This window comes from Pinus tabuliformis, chromosome Q (genome assembly GCF_031772625.1).
Source record: "Pinus tabuliformis cultivar Carrire ecotype Pingquan chromosome Q, CPIR1, whole genome shotgun sequence".
NCBI lineage: Eukaryota > Viridiplantae > Streptophyta > Pinopsida > Pinales > Pinaceae > Pinus > Pinus tabuliformis.
The window spans coordinates 125882899-125905186 of NC_142296.1; positions in this window are offsets into that span (position 1 = coordinate 125882899).

Here is a 22288-nt window from a genome sequence, read left to right on the forward strand (position 1 = left end):
AAGAGGAAGAATACTGGCGGCAGAAGTCTAGAATTCTCTGGCTGAAATCCGGCGATAAGAACACCAGCTTTTTTCATAAGCAAGCGGAAGCCCGAAAGAACTTCAAATCAGTCTCTGAGATTAAACACCAAAATACCGTGATCAAGGATTTCGAAGGCATCAAAAAAGCTGCATACTCCTTCTTCCAAGATCTGTATTCGGCTCCTGAAGAACCAGCTATTGATCCCCACGCTTATCCGATCAATTTAATACCCACTTGTGTCAAGGAATCGGACAACGATATGCTGACAACACCGATTAGTATGGAAGAGCTTGAGGAGGCACTGATCAATATGGAGCCTGATAAAGCCCCAGGGCCAGATGGGTTCTCTGTAAGGTTCTTTGTGACTTGCTGGTCAATAATCAAAAAAGATCTTCTGAGGATGGTCAGAAAATCCCAGAATTGTGTCAAGATAGGTGGTGGCATCAACTCAGCCTTCCTAGCTCTGATCCCAAAAGAGAAAGGTGCCTCTGACTTTAGTAGATTTAGGCCAATATCTTTGTGTAATTCCAGCTATAAGTTGGTCTCTAAAATAATAGCCAACAGGCTGAAAAACATCTTGCTAGACATCATCCCTGAAAATCAAGGCGGTTTCATAAAAGGCAGAAAGATTTTGGATAACATTGTGCTGGTCCAAGAAGCAGTCCACTCCAGTTGCCAAAGAAAGGAGAAAGGAATGGTGATTAAGCTCGACTTGGCTAACGCATTTGACAGGGTGAGACATGAATTTCTGTTTGCTGTGATGGAAAAGCTAGGCTTTTCAACAAACTTCATCAACTGGGTGAAAGCCTGTATTGCCACGCCTTGGATTGCGCCCTTGGTTAATGGCCGTTCTACTGATTTCTTCCAAGCTTCTAGGGGCCTGAGACAGGGATGCCCGTTGTCTCCGCTCCTATATGCTGTCCAAGCCTCGGTGTTAAGCTTCCAACTAGATCATAATCAGCAAATCCAAACACTGCCTGGCCTCAGAACTACTCACAAGGTGAAAGACATTAATCACGCCCAATTTGCTGACGACACTCTGCTGCTTGGAGGAGCCAGCTTGATCTCTGCAAGTCACTTCAAGAGGGAACTGGACATTTACAGGCTGATTTCGGGGAGCAAAATCAATTATAGAAAATGCTCTATCTATGGTTGGAATTGCTCGACTAAAGAGCTGTCTGACATAGCAAGACTTTTAGAAATGGAAGGAATCCAAAATTGGGAGTCATTTAAATATATCGGGATACCAATCTTCAATTCTAAGCCTAAAGTTGCTCACTGGCTGCCGCTGCTTGACAAAATAAAAAATAGAATCCAAGCCTGGGGTGCCTCATGGTTGAACAATGCAGGAAAAATCATCCTCATGAAATCGGTCCTAATAAGCATGCCTCTATTCCAAAACTCAATCCTCCTTGCCCCAAAAACCTTTCTCAGTAAGTTAGATAGCCTGTTGAGAAGATTTCTGTGGGAAGGTGGGAATAACAATGATAGAAGAATCCATTTAGTGAACTGGGAAATCCTCAGAAGTCCCTTTCAGGAAGGAGGCCTCTAGCTGCGCAATTTGGCTGCTCAAAATCTTGCTTTGGGATCCAAGATCCTTTGGAATTTAGTCTCTGGAAACACTAGCTGGAGTAAAAGAGTTATTTGGAAGAAATACTTCCATGGGCAGCGTTTGAGATGCCTGGACAAACCTCCAAGAACTCTAAAAGGTTCTCCAATATTCAATCTTTGCAATGATGCAAGGGAGCAATTCAGCCAACATCTATATTGGATCCCTGGTAATGGAAAGAAAATCAATATATGGGATGATCCGATCTTGGGTGACCAGCCAATGAAGCATGTGAATGGGCTTGCAAACATCAAAAATTGGCTTCAATCTCGTAATCTGCACACATTGTGGGACATTTCGAACTGGAAAGAAGCTCCTGACAGAACCTGGGATGGGTGGAATCTAGGGGAGGTCCCCATAATGCTGCAGGGGGAAGCCTCTTTACTACTAGATATGCTCCAAGGAAAATCGCCTTCAAAAACCACTGCTAAAGACAAAAGAGGCTGGGGGTCCAGCTCTGGCCATTATACTGTTTCTGAAGGTTACAAAAGAATCATGGTTGTTCCTCATGTTCCTCCAAATCCGGCCCAATGGAAATTTATATGGGACTTTCCAGCTCTCCCAAAAATAGACTTCTTCTGTTGGACCGTGGCACATCAAAGCATCCTCACCAGAGATAACTTGAGAAGAAGAGGGATGGAAGGACCTTCCAGATGTCCTCTCTGTAAGTCTGATGAAGAAACTACCAATCACCTGTTGCTGCTATGCCCCTATGCTCAAGAAGTCTGGAGGGGGGTGCTGCTGTTAGAGCCCATCCTTGCTCTCCCAGACAACATTCCTGCCTTGTTCAGAACCTGGGCCAACTTATCTCCTTTCTGCCTTAATAATAAAAGTCTTCTTAAAACCAGCTGGATGTGGATCCCTAAGTTTATTTGCTGGAAATTATGGTTGGAAAGAAACAACAGAATTTTCCGTGAAGAAAGCTGCAGTACAATAAAAGTTATCTCTAAAATAAAAGCATTGTTGGGAGAGGCACTGGAAGCCAACACTTCATCAAGGAACGAAACAGGACTGCTCAGAGAAGAAGAGAAATGGTTCAAAGAATTAGCTCCAAAGCTAAAGGAAAGGCCCCCTCAAGTTGTTCCCGTTCATTCCAGTTGGGAGATTAGGCTGGAAGAACAAGAGTTTATCAAGTGGAGATCGGCCTTGGAAGATCACTGTTTATTCTTCGATGGGGCTTCTAAAGGAAACCCTGGGGTTGCAGGCAGCGGGGGAGTTCTATTGAGCCCTGGAGGCTCTCCGGAACTGAGATTCAATTGGGGTCTAGGAACTGAAACTAACAACAGAGCGGAGGCTCTGGCTCTGTGGCAAGGGCTGACACAGGCGATTAAAAGAAATATCCTTTCTCTCTCAGTCTTTGGAGACTCAAGACTCATCATCCAGGCCATGCTTCGTCCTAAGAACTCTCACCAGGTTCAGTTAGCCTCCATCATCAGGAAAATCAGACTTCTGCTGCCCAAATTTAACAAAATATCCTTCTTTCATATCTTAAGGAACCTCAACTCCCTAGCTGACTCTGAGGCCAACCTTGGTGTCCTCTGTTCTCGAAGATCCCTGGTTATTAACTCAACAGAATCATCTTGCTCAATTCCTTAAATCTCCAGCTCGATCCTTCATTCCTATTTGAAATAGGGGTTCTCTGTTCAATCTTTTTTGTAATCCGACAACCCAAGGCTGATCCCAGAATCCAAGATTGTTTTCTGTTATTTGATTTGTCCCTGTTTCCCCATCGATTTTAAAGGTTCCTAAAGGGTATATCCCAGTGAAGTTTCGCACTACCTCTGTCTCTTTCTTCTGAAGGTTTGGATCAGAAATCTCAGAGTCAGTCTTCCCCGGGAAGTAGCATTTGTGACTTCTCCCAAATTCTGCGTTGGAGATTCAAGTTGTTGAAGACTTCCTCTCATTCTGCGGTCACTCAGCTTCCTGTGCCAAGGATGTCTGCTGGAAAAGCACTTCAAAGATCCGCAGGCAGCCATCTGAAGCGAAGTTTTGATACACAGCTAGCTCAAGCTTGGACTAACATCTTACTCCAGATTCTCCAAACATCCTGGTTACACAGAAACAAATCAATGCAAATCTTTCCATTCGTTCATTGAAAGGATCCCTTTGCTCATCTTGCATCTGTTGACCGAAAACTTTTCGTGTGACTTACCCATCCATTTATTGAAAGGACTCCTTAGCTCATCTTGCAGCTGTTGACCGAAATCATTCCAGTGAGATCAAGTCTGCCAGATCGAAATCAGCATCCTTCCCTTTGCCGCACGCCCTTATACGTGCTCAGATATGGTGGAAAGGCGCAGAAATCAGTCATAGGGTCATCTCCAGGGGTTTGAAAATTTCATTGCAAGGAATCTTAGAAGCACACCTCCTGGAACTTAAGTGCCACGCTCAAGCATCAGGACAAAACCAAGTATGCACTCCTTCTACAAAATGGTGGACGACAGCGACAGAAACTCGAGTTTACAAGTATTGACAAACAAATGGAAAGAGCCATCGGTTATTTGCAAGAAATCCCTCTATTCTTTGATGAGCCATCCTTCAATTGAGGACATTGCATGGGGCGCCGTCTCATCTACAGCCATCAATATGCCGAAGTAGTTTTTTTCTCCATTCCAGATCCTCGATTTGAACAGCATTCCCCTCGAATTTGATCAGCAATTTCTTGCACTCCCCTGTTCTCTGTCATGGACTCACCTGAATTGTAAAGCATGCGGTAGCTGATTTACCGCCCATTTCAATATAACCGTTATTGTCCAAAAAAAAAAAAAAAAAAAAACAATGCACAAGATTTTTCAAAATTAACAAAAAAAATTTCTGTGAATTTATGACCATCTAAGGAAATGAAGGATTTCAACTCTCATGGCAAATCTATCATTACTGTAAGGCTTTGGTTCAAGCATATGTCTCATATGTACAAGCACAATTAATTCTAAGGAAATGAAGCAACTCTTGAAAGAAATTTCAACTCTCATGGCAAATCTATCATTACTGTAATGCTTTGGTTCAAGCATATGTCTCATATGTACAAGCACAATTAATTCAAAAATATAAGGTAATACTTCTTCAATTTCCTTTGTCGACTCTATTTTCGTAGTTTCTAAAGAGATTGCAAAAAATGGTCATCTTATAAATTTTGTGGGCTTCAGCACATGAATCATGATTTTTCTTCTTGTGGTTCTCGTTACATGAATTTTTGATTTTTTGGTTTAATAGTCTTTATAAAATAGAAGTGCAAAAAATATATATATAAATGAAAATGGTGGAAAAAAAATTGGTTTAATAGTCTTTATAAAATAGAAGTGCAAAAAATATATATATAAATGAAAATGGTGAAAAAAATTATATTAAAAATAATAAATGTGATTAAGTGATTAACGCCGGGATATAATGATTTAAAATTATTAAATTATTAATATTTATGAGATACAATATTTCAAACCATTGGGTAGGTTGCAGAGTAAATGCATGAACCATGGAATGAATTTTTTATAAAGCCCTCGGAGATAGAATCAACTGCCTTTTATTGATAGACTTGAGCATATCTAAAGTAATTGGTCTAAATTAGGTTGAAAGCACAAATAAAAGAAAATATGCATGTGCTGTTTCATGAGAAAATTGACATTCCCAAACTGTTATTTGGGAAAGTAGGGTCATGAATTTTTAAGATTTTTACATTATGGATGTTACACGCTTTTCAGGATTATTAGCCTATTACTGTACTTCAATAATGGCCAAGCTACTAAATTCTGGTTCTAAGTCAAATTTCCAAGTTTTCTCTAACTTGTTTTGCTTTCATCCCTGATAGGATGTCCACATTGAAGTTCAACATTCTTTCTCTTAACAGTCATGCAAGATTTTAAATTTTCAAAATTTGGAAATCCACATAACACTATGGAAGGATTGAAAAGCATTAGAATGCCATGGAAAAACACTTCTTGAAGCCACTGATGACTAGGTTGTAAAAAATGGTAGCGATGGCTCAGTTGAGAAAGATGGTAGCACTTTCTTAGCTCGGTAGATTCCCACTTCATCTCAGTTGAGAAAGATGGCAGCACAACTTTCCTAGCTCGGTAGACTCCCTCTCACCTTTCTCGAATAAAAATTCAGTTAAAGTAAGATTGCAAATGCAGATAAGATCATAGTTTAGTGCTATATATTTTTATGTAAGCCAAACCACTTAACATAAAAATTTATTAGTGCTAAAAGATAAGCTTATTTGTTGCAAATGCAGATAAGATCATAGTTTAGTGCTATATATTTTTATGTAAGCCAAACCACTCAACATAAAAATTTATTAGTGCTAAAAGATAAGCTTATTTGCTATTTTCATTTGCAATACTTGCTCCATAATACTCTAGTTCTTTTTTTTACTGAAATCACAACATTTAAATGGTTTGATAAAAATCTAAATTGAGAATATTGAAATACGAGTAGATTGATTGTAATAATGGCAGAAAAGTGTGAGTAAAATATTTTTTTAGATTTCTCATAATTTTTGTATCTTGTGTTTTGAAGAAAAACTAGTAAATGGAATTTGGATGGTTTGAAAACCACAGATCTTATCAATAAGTGAGTAAAACTGACTTCGTGGTTCAATAAGTTATTTGTGTTTTATGGTCAAATTTTTTTCTTATAATAAATATGTGAAAAAATTAACCTAACTGTATTATTGAAAGATAATATTTTAATTAAACCTTTATTAGTGAAGGGTTAATTTATCATCAAAATATTATAGTTGAGAAAAAAAAATTTAAACATAATGTTCCTTCAATAACAACATAAAAACCCAAAACATACTGATAATAAAAAATTCCAAATTCCTACCCTACCTCCACCCTCTCCCTTTTGCAACCTTCCAATCACTGCTCCTAAAAAAATAACGCTTACAAAAATCACTCCATTCAAGGATTTCCTCAAATTCAGATATTTCTTTCCATTTCAATGTGTATTTGAGAATCGGGATGTTTTCTTTCCAACTCTTTGACAAAGACGAAAGAGACTCTTTAAAAATCAAGTTTGCATGATGCAAATCAATTTGAATTATATACATTGTATTGTTGTCCTATAAAGTACATATTAGTTAATTTTATATTTTCTAAAAGTTATTCACAAATATATTGAAAAAAAAAAGTTTATAGTTAATTGAATTTAGTTTATCTGAATAAAAAAATATCGTTTTCTTTTTTAATTTTTTATATAATATGTTTAATTCATTAAGTTTATATAGTTTAAGAGAAATATTGTTACCTTTCTCTCTTTTATTTCTATAGGTATATATTAATTTTAAAAAGTAATTAAATAAATTTAATATATATATTTTTAAATACTAATAATTTTGGAATCAGAATTTATGTGATTCATATTTTGTAAATTGAAATTTTTCGGTAAAACTCATAATGATATTTTTTTGTGTCTAAGCATTTCTAACTATATAGTATGGATATAAAGCCTGATCTACGGTAGAGATTGAATAGTGAAGTCTATGTATAGGGAATAAAGTCAAATAACTTTAATACTATTATTTGTACATTACTTTCACCATTCAATCTCTTAACCAAATTAGAGTTTCCATCTTAATTTTGACCATAAATCATTTACTAAATGGTTCTAAAACGAATCGAAATAACAAAACAAAGAAATATTGTGATTTCTACCAAAAAAAAAAAAATTAATTAATAATTTTATAATTATAGCAGCACAAATAATTAGAAAATAAATTTTCTAATCATCGATTAATTTATATGGAAGAATCATCAATTAACTTATATGGAATATCATCATGTCAACACTATTTTATGGAGTGGTCTATGGAGGTAGAGGAATTGCCTGGACGATCAAAAGTGACCTGAATCCGGGCAAAAAAATTTCAAAAAATCTTGTAGAGGCAGTGTTTGAATCGTGTCTTTGATGGTGGAAATGTATTCAGCACCATCAAAAACGTCTAGGACACCTAAAATTTTGAAATTTAACAACCAGAACTTGGATTTACAAAAATCCTTACCGGATTTTTTCTAAATATAACCGGAATTTCCATAACTTTCCGGGTAATTCCTCCATCTAGTTAGACTACGACTTATTTTATTTAATAAGAATCGAAAATATTTAATGTATATAATTTAATGCTCCGTACAATGTGTGCCTATATATATATATATATATATATATATATATATATATATTACAAAAACTTCTTCTTAGTAAAGTAGAGGTAAAATTATTGAAAATTAAATTTTAAAAATGGAAATCAAACTGCTGACTTTATGTAGGCGATCCCTATTTCCAATCCCATAGCATTATAAATGCATGCTGACAAGCGAGGGAAAATAGCACTCGCCTTCTCTCCACAGCGCCTGAACAAATGGATGGAGGGTGGAAAAAAAGAACGAGCGCTATTTCCCTCGCTTGTCAGCTGCATTTATAATGCTATATGATTGGAAATAGCATTTGCTATAAGATTGGAAGTAGCATTCGCACTTCATGTACATGATGTAAGTTAAATTATTTATTGCCAGATTTTTTTTTCTTCTAAATAAGTGCTTAAAATAATCATGTGATGCCTTACGGATTTGTCGCAATGTTCTCTTCCATTATTAATTAATAATATATATTGGAAAACCCAAAACTCAATAAAGCAACAACGCTAGCACACCGAACCTTGCAATTTGCGATCAAATAATTTAAAAAATAATTGTTTAGGAAAATAGCCATAGTTGAGGATAAGGAGAGCAGTAATATTCTGAGCCACATTGCGCGGTCCTTCAACAGGCGCTTTCGTAACGTGGACCCTAAATATCAATCAAGCAGGCGGTTGTTGCAGAAAACTGTCTATTTTAATTGCAGGAAACATGGCCGAAAACAATGTTCACACTCAGTCAATCACAAAGACTGGGGGGTCTGCAGTGGCGTGAAGAGGAAGTTTCCACGAGAAGACACACTTCAAGTCAATCATCTCAGTTCATCGCCCAAAATTTTCGCATTATACTTAGATTCTTTCCGACTTCTCCTGATTGAATTTGACTGGCCATACATAATATATGCATTATTATATTTAGTGTTACAGTTGATACCAACTCCACAGTTATTTAACTCTCTCCATTCTCTGTACTGCCTTTCACATTTCATCCATTAATGAGATCCTAACACAGGAGAATATATAAAACGCTTTGCCATTGTCATCCCGAGTATGGTTGCTGCAATTCTGTGCTGGTTAGTGTTTTGGCCTGCAAATTTTTACTACCCCATCAGCTTATAATTCTTTTCAATGCCTCCAACACTTTCTCCATGTTCTTGTTATGCAATGCTATCATAGTCGCAGTTATTCTGACCACTTACTTGGGGTCGCCATGGAATTCCATCGTGTCACCAGAATCCTTTTGTGGGCAGCGAATGCTTAATTCCGAGAATGAAGATTCGCCTGAACAGATGAAATTTATTTGCAGTGACGAGGACGCTGGTGCTACTGCAATATATGGTCGCAGCGAGTTGGAAAAAGTGGGATGCCTGGAAATAATTAAGTACACGTAAAATTGCCCTCATGTATCACTACCTGAGCTGATGCAACTTGTGGAAGTTAGAGCTGTTATAGACAGTAAGTATAATAATTTGGCTTCCATGATAGACCGAGATTTTAACAGGACGGTGGAAGAATTTATAAGCGAATTCAAATGCCAATTGCGTCTACAAAGATAACAGTCTATTCCTCGTCACAAATTGTACCCATGGGCATCGCTGTGTGTATATACTCTGGTTATTTATTGTAAAGTGTGTTGAATCTCTATAAAAAATTCTACATGTGTTTTGAGTGTTCAGATAATACTTCCAGGTCTGTTATTTAAACCTCCGAATCTCTCATGTTCCAAGTCTACACTCGCTTTCTTGGCCACTTTGTAAGTCACGCAGAAATTTGTATATATCTAAATCCCTGTGCAGCCAATGCCTCGTAGATGAATGAAGTTGGCGTTCTTGTACCTGTTGTGTTTTCACTGTCTTGCTTGGCATCTCGTAATTTTATTGTGTTTTATTTTCAGGGTCTTCAAAAATAAAAAAAAAAGTATGTATATATTTATATAATATATATATATATATATATATATTCAATTGCTACCGTGCTAAGAGTCATTGTATATTTCATGAGTAGTAATTATAAGTGAGTGAGATTTAAATATTTAAATGTTGGGTCAATATAGTAATGTTGGGTGCATCTGAGTGTATATTTTTAATTTTGGAATTAATAGGGAATATGTGTAAGATATGTAAAATAAATATTAAATAAAATAATAATAATAATGAAAGATTTAATTAAAAATAATAAAATTTAGCTAGCTGGATGGTGATGGGTTGATTGTGTGATTTGAAGGTCAAGGTGATGGGGTGTAGTGTTAAGTCACTCCATGATGTGAAGGTCACCAATTCTAAATTTCATGGGCAAAAATAGAGTCATGTTAAAGGATGGTGTGTCTTAGGCTAGGTGTGATCCCAAATGATTTTGAGGGGTTAGATGCCCGTGGGTCTGGGTTTCTCAAACCAAAGGTTAAGCGGTTTCTCAAACCAAAGGTTAAACCTGTGGTCATCTTTGGAAGACATAAAAAACTTGACAAAGAAAAGATTAATAATAATAATAATAATAATAAAAACTAATAAAAATAATAAAGGAATTCAATTCACTTTATTATATTGTAATTTTATTTTCTTTAATAAATATATATATATATATATATATATATATATATATATAAATTAATGATTAAAAATAAGTTTATTCTTTTATAACAATTTTCTTTGTAGTAAATAAGAGTTAAAAAAGATAAAAAAATAATAACAATGAAAAAATAAAAATTAATATTTTACATTGTATTTAAAATATGGAATTCTAATTTTTTAAGGTTACCTTAATTGGTCAAGTTCTAGTATATTGCTCATGGGAGATCATGAGGTTAATTTTCCTTGACATCTTTGGGATTAAGCTCTGCTAATAAGCCACCTAAATGATAGATTCTAAATGAAAAAGATTAACTTTAGATGAAAAAAGAAGTATAAAATGATAAACTATATATAAAAGTATAAAATGTCATTTTTCTTTGGTTAACATTGAATTTTTGTTTTGAAGAAATAATAAAAAACATTACTAAAAAAATTAAAAATTACAAATAAATATTTTAGACAAAAATGAAAACATTTGAAGAAAAATACATTTAAAAGTAAACTATTATACTTAAAAAAACGAAAAAAGTGAATAAAATTGCCCCAAAAAAAGAGTTATTACCAATGGTGCACAATCTCTGAAATGGAGGTAAAACAACTACTAAATGAAACCTCCAAAAAATTAAAACCATGAAGAGTTCATGTTGAGTTGGCAACATTTTTAGTGTAGCTTTCAATTGTTATCATCAAAATGATCATAATTACAATGGTTTAGAAGGGTTTCCTTGCTCTTTACACTAGTATGTGACTGTTATTGTCCTCTTTCCTCTTTCATTTCCACTTCTTCTTTCCCTCCTTGGAAGTGTCATGTTTGCCTATTAGATTGGTTCAAAATCATTTCTTCTTATCCATATTAAAATAGTGTGTTTGCACTTAAAACTCATCAAAATTCATGGGTTTAAAGATCATCACTTGTCTCTTTAAATGGTGGTGGAGACCACCCAAATACTTGAGGAGTACATCCATGGTCTTGAGAGATATTCCCGATGACATAACTTGTTTTCTAGACTCAACATTGTACATACCCTTACTTCTATCAGATATGATTCCAATAGATATATTTGTTTTCTTCTCACCCAATAAGTTAAACTAGGACTTAACAAGAGTTTTAAATACCTCTTGGTTAGATTCTAGGAGACTTCCCTCTATTGTAAGAGTCTATGTGTGGCTTTCCCACAAAGTTTGGGTGTGCTTGTCTATCTCTAAAGGGGTGAATGATATTTCTTTTTCCTTCTAAAATGTTATGAACATCGAAATACAATTCTAATTGTTGCAAGTGTTGATTCAAGTTAAAATTGTTGATCTCACTTAATAGGGTTTGAAGTCCACTTTCACTCCCACTTTGAAAAGATATTAGGTAGAGGTGATGTTGGAATCTAATCTTTCTTTTTTTTTTCTCCATTTCTAACTTCTTCACTAATTCTACTTTGTCTTTAGATTTCTCACTACACCTAGTGTCCATGTGAGACATACCAAACTCCCCAAAAGTTCTAAACATGTTCTCGAGAGATACCATAAGGATCACCATGTTCTGAGAGATGTTAGTGACTTGTACTTCTAGCTTTTTTAGTAACTCCAATTCATCCATTATACTTCTATCGCACTTTTCTACCATATATAAGTTTTCAGACTTCTTTGTTTAAGTCAATTTTGGATCCTACAATCTTATACAAAATAATTTTAATACCAATAGGATATGTAAACTACCATGGATATTCCATTAGAAGAGTTTGTCCCAACAAAAATTATAAGTTTATATAAAATATCTATTTTGAAGTGTTAATTTATTATAATTTGAACTAATTAAAAGCTTATGACTCAAATCATTGAACTGAAATGAGAATGAACTCACTATGGATTTTCAAGAGAGATTATGGCTTGAATCATTAATATACATTTTTTCTACTTCTTTTGTCTTGCTCATAATATCTCACTTTATTGTTTTGTTCAACTATAGAACAACAAATCAATTAAATAGGAATGAGACCTCATCATTTACGAGTGACTCGATATTTAACATGCCTAAATAAACATCTAGTGTTAAGGTTAATATTTTGACATGCCTCAACTACTGATTAGGGTTAGGTTTTGGAGCTTCTAGAAACTTTTTGAAAGTCAATGTGTGACTAGCTCCACATGGATGACTAATGGGTGCTAATGTGGCATCCACTTGGTACTATGGTAGTCAAAGCATAGGTGAACTTACAAGAGGCATAAATCTAGACTAATATAGACTTCAATTGATGTGATCTTTGCATAATTGGAAAATTATCACGAAATGGAACAACAATGGAGAGACAGGAACTTTGTTCTTATAGTTTTGACCCCAAAAATAGTAAAATAGTAATTTAACACCAAAATGGGCTCTAAAATTTTTCAACAGCCAATATTGCCTAAATAGGCTATGTCCCTAAATTAAACCCTATGCATTCAAAGTTCTAATTTTCCCACTCATGAACTATTAAAATAGATAACAAATTATATAATCTATTTCAAATTGCTAATAAATCCAATCATTTTACACTATGATATATAGTTATATTTGATTTAAATACAATCCTAAGTATCCTATTATAAAATGTTAAATGAGTATCTTAATAACAACTTAAATGACTCCCTAGAGACAATTTCCTAATGTTCTTCATATCCACAATGGAATGCGAAATGATTTCTCATAATTTGGGGTTCTATTGTCTCTTTCAATGTAATGTCCCAAATTATTTAATAATAATAATGAATAATAAAAAATCTAATAAAATGGGAAAAACACTAGAAATAAGACATGAGAAAGGAAAATTCAAAATAAAGAAAAAATAAAATAAAAGGTCGATCTATATCAATCGAGTTCTTATAATGGATGGATTTTATATATAAAAGGGTGAAGAAGAAGAAAAACATCTCTTTAGGCTTGGGGCAATATGGTAAAAAAATTGGCATAATAGTAAATAAAGGGCTTGACATTGGCCAATTATAGAAAGATATGATGTACTTGAGCCTATGGTTGGGTGGAGAGTTATCCCCACACATTGGTTACAATTAGCAAGATGATGGACACACTAAAGGTTTTAACCCTGTAAAGAACTTACCTACAAACAAATTTTGAAAAAATAGAAAATATACAATGGAGAGAACAAAAAATATACACAGAGATTTTTTGCCTCGAATCCAAAACATGGGGGTTTCACTGGGGGAGAAATACCATACCACGTGGGTTCATATAGGGGGATATATATTGAGGAAAAAATTACATAATATATTAAACATATAATTGGGGGTAAAGGGTTTTTATATTGGCATGTATAAAAAATGGAGATCAAAGTTAATGAAAAAATATAAAGGGGTACAAAAAATGTTAATGAAAATATGGATACCTACAATATCTAGTGAAAGTAGGGTTTTTTTGTAAATTGAGAAGGTGGATTGGGTTTGTATTGGTAGGGGGTTAAATAATGTGATTTTATAGATATTTTCCAATATGTAGTCAAATTAAGGGTATTGTATAGTATCCATGAACACACGTGATTTGTCGTAGGTTCATTAAGTGAAGCCCCCGTGATGCAAAACCAGGAAAACCAGATTGATTTTTTATTATATTCCTTTTAATGTTAAAATACATTATATACATGGCAAAGCATTCATAAACCCCAATCCTTTAACCTTTGATTAGAAAATAACCATAGTTCCCTTGATTGGATCTAAAAAATACCACGGGAAAAATCATCATGCCCAAAACCATGTACATAAACCATGAGAAAAACTATGGGTAAGTCCCCCACCACTATCCTTGGGCCCATCCCCCATCCTTGCGTTTTGTATATATATCTGTGTGTGTGTGTGTGTGGGACACAAGGATGGGGTATGCACCCAATGATGGTAGGCGGACCTACCCATGGTTATATTTTGAGGCACTATCCTGAACCTTGTGCAGGGTGGCTTCCACCCCCCTGCAAACCCCTTAGCAGGAGGGGCTACTGCCCCACTGCGACCCCTTCGCTGCACTCGATGCAATGTAACAATGCCCGGGGTTAATCATGCAAAGAATATAACACATACCCAACGTTCTCCCACTTTTTGTTTTCTTTGCACATAGGGGCGCAGAAGTACATAGTCATTAATCCAGGGCAGTAATACTCATTGTTTCTCTACACCAAGAAAAAATCTTAGTTCTCACAAACTTTGTTAATGTATCTATAACATTCTTCAAAATGTCTGCCTTTACCAGCAACAACTTTTTGTATTCAACCATATCCCTCACAAAGTAATATTGAACATCAATATGCTTTACCTTTAAATGATAAGCAGGGTTCTTTTCTAAGAAATTTTCATTTTGGCTATTGCAATCTATCCTTATAGCTCGTTTTAACAACCCCATACCTAAACACAATCTCTACAACCAAATTGCTTCCTTGCTTGCATGAGTGGTTGTCATGTATTTGACGTCTATAGTTGAAAGTGCCACTACAGGTTGTCTCTTGCTCATCCAACTGACTGCTCGTCCAAATAGGTTAAACACATACCCATTTGTAGATCTTCTCTGACCTATTTCCCCAACCCAATTTACATCAACAAATCCATGTATGTCCAACATTCTGTCCAATCCTAGTCTTCCTTGGTAGCACAAACCATAACCACTAGTGCCACATAGATACTTGAAAACCTGTTTTATTGTTGTCCAATGTTCCTTCCTTCATTTTGACATAAACCCACTCAAGACTCCCACTGTATGTGCAATGTATGGTCTCATACAAACCATTCCATACATCAAAATACCAACTACACTCACATATGGAACATGAGACATGTCGTCTTCCTCTTCCTGTGTCTTGGGACATTGTTCAGTAGGTAACTTTACACCAAATGGATAGGAACCCTCATTGGTTTATTATCTTGCATATTAAACCTCTGTAATATTATCTCAAAATACTTCCATTAGTTTAACCATAGCTTTCTCTTTTCCCGATCTTGTTTACTTTCCATGCCCAAAATAAATTTTGGAACACCAAGATCCTTCATGAATAATTTAGAGGAAAATTGGGTCTTCACATCTTGGATAATATCTCTATCATTTTCGATCAACAACATATCATCCAAATACAAGAACAATTAAATAACACGATCACCAATTAAATTATAATACACATAGTGATCTACTTTTCTCCTTGTGAATCCAAGTCCATGTATATATGTATCAAATTTTTAATACCACATCCTTGGTGATTACTTTAACCCATACTAGACTTCTTTAACCTACACACCAGTTCCTTCTTACCCTTGAGTACAAATCCTTTCAGTTGTTTCATGTAGATCTCGTATTCCATATCCTCATGTAGGAATGTTGTCTTCACATCCATCTGTTCTACCTCAAATCTAAAGAAACAACAAGAGATAAAAGTAATCTAGTAGAAGCTAACTTGGCAACAAGACAAAAAATATCACCAAAATAAATTCTCAGTATCTGGGAATAACCTTTCGCTACTAACCAAGCTTTGAATTTTTCCACTTTTCCTTATGCATTCATCTTCTTCTTAAACACACATTTGTTTCCAATGGGTTTTCTTCTAGATGGAAAATCTACCAGATCCCAAGCTTTATTTTTGTCCAAACCTACCATTTCTTCAAACCTGTTTTTTTTTCTAGAGTTTTCCATCCTCTGAATCCACTGCCTCCTTGATAGTTATGGGACCACCATTACTAACAGATAAACAAAAATTTAAACTAAAATCATATGGAATATAACTCCCTAGTTGCCTTCTTTCTCGATCTAGTCTCCTCAAAATTAAAGTGTGTGGTTCTTCCTCTTTTGATTCGTGTTCTCCTGTAGAGTTTGAGCCTTCCTCCTTTAGTTCAAACTCTATATTATCTAGTTCCATTTCCTTTTATAGGATTTCTTGTTTCATGAAATCCTTCACTTCTCTAAATAACACATTTCGACTATACACAACCTTCCTTGTTTTCGGGTTCCAAATCTTGTAACCTTTTGAACCATCTTTATACCATATAAAGATGCACCTTTCAAATTTACTATCCAAATTGATTCTTTTCTCCTTTGGAAAATTTACATATTCATCACATCCAAATTCCGTGAGATGTGAAAGAGAGGGTTTCTTACCAATCTATACCTCATGTGGAGTCTTATCCTCCAACGTTGATGAATGTGATATGTTAAATAGGTAATGTACAATATCCACTGCCTCTACCTAGAATTCTTGCCCTGATCCAATGCCACTGAGCATGATTTTTGTCTTTTCCATTAACATATTGATCATCCTTTCTAAAAATCCATTTTTCTTAGGTGTGTATGGAGTAGTATTTTTACGTGCTATACCACACTTCTTACAAAATTATTAGATTTTTTTTTTTTGTAGAACTCCCCACCTTTGTCATTCCTCGACAGTTTAATATTCTTCTCTATCTGATTTTCCACCGCAACCTTGTAGGTTTTAACCCCTTACCGAAATTACCTGCATACGAATTATAAAACATAGAAAATAAACAATGTGAGAGCATAACACATAGAACACATATACACAGAGATTTTCCCCTGGATCCCAAAACCGGGACTACCAGCTTGATTTTTCAGTATGTTCCTTTCAATGTTATAATACATATTTATACATGCCGAAGCATCCAATACCATGGACCGAAAACCATCGCGTCCAATACCATGGACTGAAAACCATCACGTCCAAAAAAAACATGTGCTAAAATCATGCACAAAACCATAGGTGGGTCCACCCAACCTAACATAGGGTCCAAAACTAAAATTTTCTAGGGCACTACCCCGGACCCCATAAAGTGGGGTTACTAGTACACCTCAAACCCCTTGTGACCCCTCCTCACTACACAATTGGCACAACGAAGGGGGTGCTCTGCCCCCCCCTTTAACCCCCGGTTAACTACGTGGGCTAGTCATGGAAAGAATATAACACAACCCAACATTCTCCCACTTGTTGTTTTATTTCCACAGGGGGCCACAAGAGAGCTTAGTCATTTTTCCAGCCCTGAAACGCCCATTGTTTCTCTACACCAAGAGAACTTCTTAGAGGTCACATTTTTTGTCAATGCATCTGCAGTATTCTTCAAAGTGTCCACCTTTACCAGCAACACCTTTTTGTCTTCTATCATATCCCTCACAAAGTGATACTGAACATCAATGTGCTTTGTCTTTGAATGATATGCAGGGTTCTTTTCCAAGAAAATTGCATTTTGGCTGTCACAGTCTATCCTTATAGCTTCCTTTACTAACCCCATACTTGAATACAATCTTTGCAACCAAACTTCTTCCTTGCTTGCATGAGTGGCTGTCATGTATTCTACTTCTGCAGTTGATAGTGCCATTACAGATTGTTTCTTACTCATCCAACTGACTGCACCTCCAAATAGGTTAAACACATACCCACTTGTAGATCTTCTCTGATCCAAATCTCCAGCCCAGTCTGCATCAATCAAGCCATGAATATCCAAAACTCTGTCCAATCCTGGTCTTCCTTGGTAACACAAACCATAATCACTAGTGCCACGGAGATACATGAAAACCCACTTCACTACTGTCCAGTGCTCCTTCCCTGGTTTTGACATAAACCTGATCAATACTCCCACTGCATGTGCAATGTCTAGTCTAGTACAGACCATTGCATACATCAGGTTACCGACTACACTTGCATATGGAACACGGGACATGTCCTCCTCCTCTTCTTGTGTCTTGGGACACTGTTCAGTAGATAAATTCACACCTACAGGAATAGGAACCTTCGCCGGTTTACTATCTTGCATATTAAACCTCTACAGTATTGTCTCGACATACTTCCTCTAGTTTAACTAGATCTTCCTCTTTGTACGATCTCTTTTAATTTCCATGCCTAAAATATAGTTTGCAGCACCAAGATCTTTCATGTCGAATTCGGAGGACAATTGGGTTTTCAAATCCTGGATAACTTCTTTGTCATTTCCAACCAACAACATATCATCCACATACAAGACCAGATAAATAACACGGTCACCAATTAATTTAAAATACACACAATGATCTGCTTTGCTTCTGGTGAAGCCAAGTCCCTGTATAAATGTATCAAATTTTTGATACCACATCCTTGGTGACTATTTTAACCCATATAGAGACTTCTTTAACTTACATACCAGTTCTTTCTTACCCTTCACCGCAAAGCCTTCAGGTTGCTTCATGTAGATCTCCTCTTCCAAATCACCGTGAAGAAATGTTGTCTTCACATCCATCTGTTCTACTTCAAAATCAAAAGGAACAACAATAGATAAAAGTAGTCTAATAGAAGTTACCGTGGCAACAGGAGAAAAAAATATCACCAAAATCAATTTCCGGCACCTGGGAATAACCTTTTGATACCAACTGAGCTTTGTATTTCTCCACTTTTCCTTTTGCATTTGTCTTCTTCTTGAACACCGATTTGTTGCCAATGGATTTCCTTCCAGCCGACAACTACACCAGATCCCAAGCCTCATTTTTGTGCAAAGATGCCATTTCATCAACCATGGCCTCTTTCCAGAGTTTTCCATCCTCTGAATCCACTGCTTCCTTCACAGTTCTGGGATCATCATCAGTAACATACAAAACAAAATTTGAACAGAAAGCAGATGGACTATACCTTTCTGGCAGCCTTCTTTCTCGAACTAATCTTCTCACAGTCAGAGTTTGTGTCTCTTCATCTTCTCATTCCTCCTCTGCTGTAGAGTCTGATTCTTCCTCCTTTAGCTCAAACTCTATCTTCTCAGGTTCCTTTGGTTGGACTTCATGTTTAATAACATCTTTCACCTCTCTGAACACCACATCTCAGTTTTACACAACCTTCCTTGTTACTGGGTTCCAAAGCTTATAACCCTTTAAACCATCTTTATACCCAATAAAGATGCACTTTTCATATTTACTATCCAATTTGGTTCTTTTCTCCTTTGGAACATGTACATATGCATCACATCCAAATACCCTTAGATGTGAAAGAGAGGGTTTCTTACCAGTCCATACCTCTTGTGGAGTCTTATCCTCCAACGCCGATGAAGGTGACCTGTTGACCAGGTAACATGCAGTATCCACAGCCTCTGTCCAGAATTCTTGTCCTAACCCGGCACCATTGAGCATGCTTCTTACCCTTTCCATCAACATCTTGTTCATTCTTTCTGCAACTCCATTTTGTTGGGGTGTATATGGAGTAGTCTTCTGCCGTGCTATACCACACTTCTTGTAGAATTCTTCAAATTCCTTACTGCAAAACTCTCCACCATTATTTGTCCTCAGAACCTTTATCTTCTTCTCTATCTGGTTTTCCACTAAGGCCTTAAATTCTTTAAACCTATCAAAGACTTCAGATTTCTTCTTAAGGAAATATATCCATGTATTCCTTGAGAAGTCATCTATAAATGATACATAGTACACAGACTTACCCAGTGATGGAACCTTCACAGGTCCAAACACATCACTGTGCACAAGCTCTAATATATGTTTCGCCTTCTTACCACAGAGGGGAAACTCACCCGATTTTGCTTCCCATATACACAATTTTCACAAAAATCAAAATCCAGAGAGCCATTACTCATACCTTCTACCATACCTTTACCATGAAGTATTCGAAGGCCCTTCTCTCCAATATGTCCAAGCCTTTGATGCCACAGCATGGTCTTTTCTCTAGAGACCACTAGATTTTCTTCTCCACTTTCAGGAACCATGGAACTGTTGCACCCATCAACAACAGTGCTACCTTGCAGTTTGTACAGAGTTCCAATCCGAACTCCCCGCATCAATACCAGTGCTTCCCAAACTATCTTGCAGGTATCCTTCTCGAACACTGTTTTTACACCTGCATCATCCAACTTACTAATAGAAATCAACTTTCTAGCTAATGCAGGAATACGGAGAACATCCGGAAGTGTTCTAACCCTTCCACCTTGCAGCTTCAACTTTACTTTTCCACAACCAATGATTCTAGCCTTCCTTTCATCCCCCAAGAAGACATCACCACCATCATATTTCTCATACTCACAGAACCACTCTCTATGGGGAGTGAAGTGAAAGGATGCACCTGAGTCAATCAACCATGCCTCATGATCTACATGTGTACTTGAAGAAGTGAAGTACACATCCCCACCTTCATCAGAGGTGGTTTTTGCCTCTGCAGAAGGAGCCTCATCAGATCCCTTTCCTTTGTTAGGAGCTTTAGATTTACAGTCCCTTTTGAAGTGGCCTTCCTTTCCACAGTTCCAGCACACCACCTTTACTGGTTTTCCTGGAGATTTAGATCTCCCTCTAGATTTAGATCTCCCACTCGATGACTTATTTTTGTTTCTGTTTTGGGATCATCCTCATACAAACAAGGCATCACCATTTTGGCTCTCCATATTTTTCCATCTCATCTCCTTCGTCAGCAAGGCTGAGACTATTTCATCAAACTGCAAGGCAGTTGCATTGCTACCTATTGCAATAACCAAACTATCCCACGAATTTGGTAGAGAACACAACAAACTGATGCACTTATCTTCATCTGAAATTTTAATATCAATATATGCTAACTGACTTACCACAGTATTAAATGCATTCAGATTCTCTATCACTGAGTCTCCATCTTTCATCCTCAGGTTATACAACTTTTTCTGCATGAACAGTTTATTCACCAGAGACTTAGATTGGTACAAAGTCCCTAACTTGTCCCACAAAGCCTTTGTTGTAGCTTCCCCTGATATATTCAGCAATACAAAATCTGAGACACACAATCATATTGTGCTCTTTGCCTTCCGATCTAACATCTTCCATTCTTCATCAGACAATCCGTTGGTTTAGTACCTGGATCTACCGCAATCCACTGATCTTTATCCACCAATAGATCCTCCATATTGAGTTTCCATAACTAAAAACTCTGACCATCAAATTTCTCAATCTCTATCTTTCCACTGCTCGCCATCTTCTTTCACCACCAGAATCGATCTCGCAGATCTCCCACTGAACAGGGTCTACCACAGGCCCGAGCGAAACCCCTCAGCAACAAAGGCGTCCCCTTGAAGCTAAATCTGCTCTGATACAAAATGTAGGTTTTAACCCCATACAGAAATTACCTGCATATGAATTCTAAAACACAGAAAATAAACAGGGCGAGAGCATAACACATAAAACACATATACACAGATATTTTCCCCTAGATCCCAAAACCGGGACTACCAGCTTGATTTTTCATTATGTTCCTTTCAATGTTATAATACATATTTATACATGCCGAAGCATCCAATACCATGGACCAAAAACCATCGTGTCCAAAAAAAACATGTGCGAAAATCATGCACAAAACCATAGGTGGGTCCACCCAACCTAACATAGGGTCCAAAACCAAAATTGTCCGGGGCGCTGCCTCGAATGATCCGGATTTAAACAGGAACGCAACAAATTACAGAGATAACCTTATACACAAAGATGCAGCAGAAATAATACTTCATTTCATTAATGGAAAATACTGAAATATGCTTACAACCAGAAATGGAAATAAACCAGCTAGGGCGATGGTAGCTTATCTCTGAGAAGAGATGTGATGGCTACATGCCTCTGAACTGTGTTACAATGAGGCTCGAAGGCCTATTTATTGTTGAGAAACAATGGAAAAACCCTTAACATTCCAAAACCTAACCCTAGGAGATGAAACGCCAAACTGTGGGCCCCGTTTGGGGGTAAATTAGTACATCAACTTCCCGGGGTCGTAACTTTGGCATATGATCTCCGTTTGACGCGTACAATAGCTCATTAGAAAGATCTATCCGAGCACTATCATTGTTGGAACGGGCAACATCGGTCCATTCCATGGACCCCTGTTGCCCCCAGATTCCCCAAAAAACGTCGTTTAGGGCCTCAAAACGGCTCCGGAAGTTCAGGACCCGAAAAACTGCTAAAAATAGTAAGTTGTGCTACAATTAAGGAAACTAAAAATGCTGAGAAAGACAATGGTGGGGGT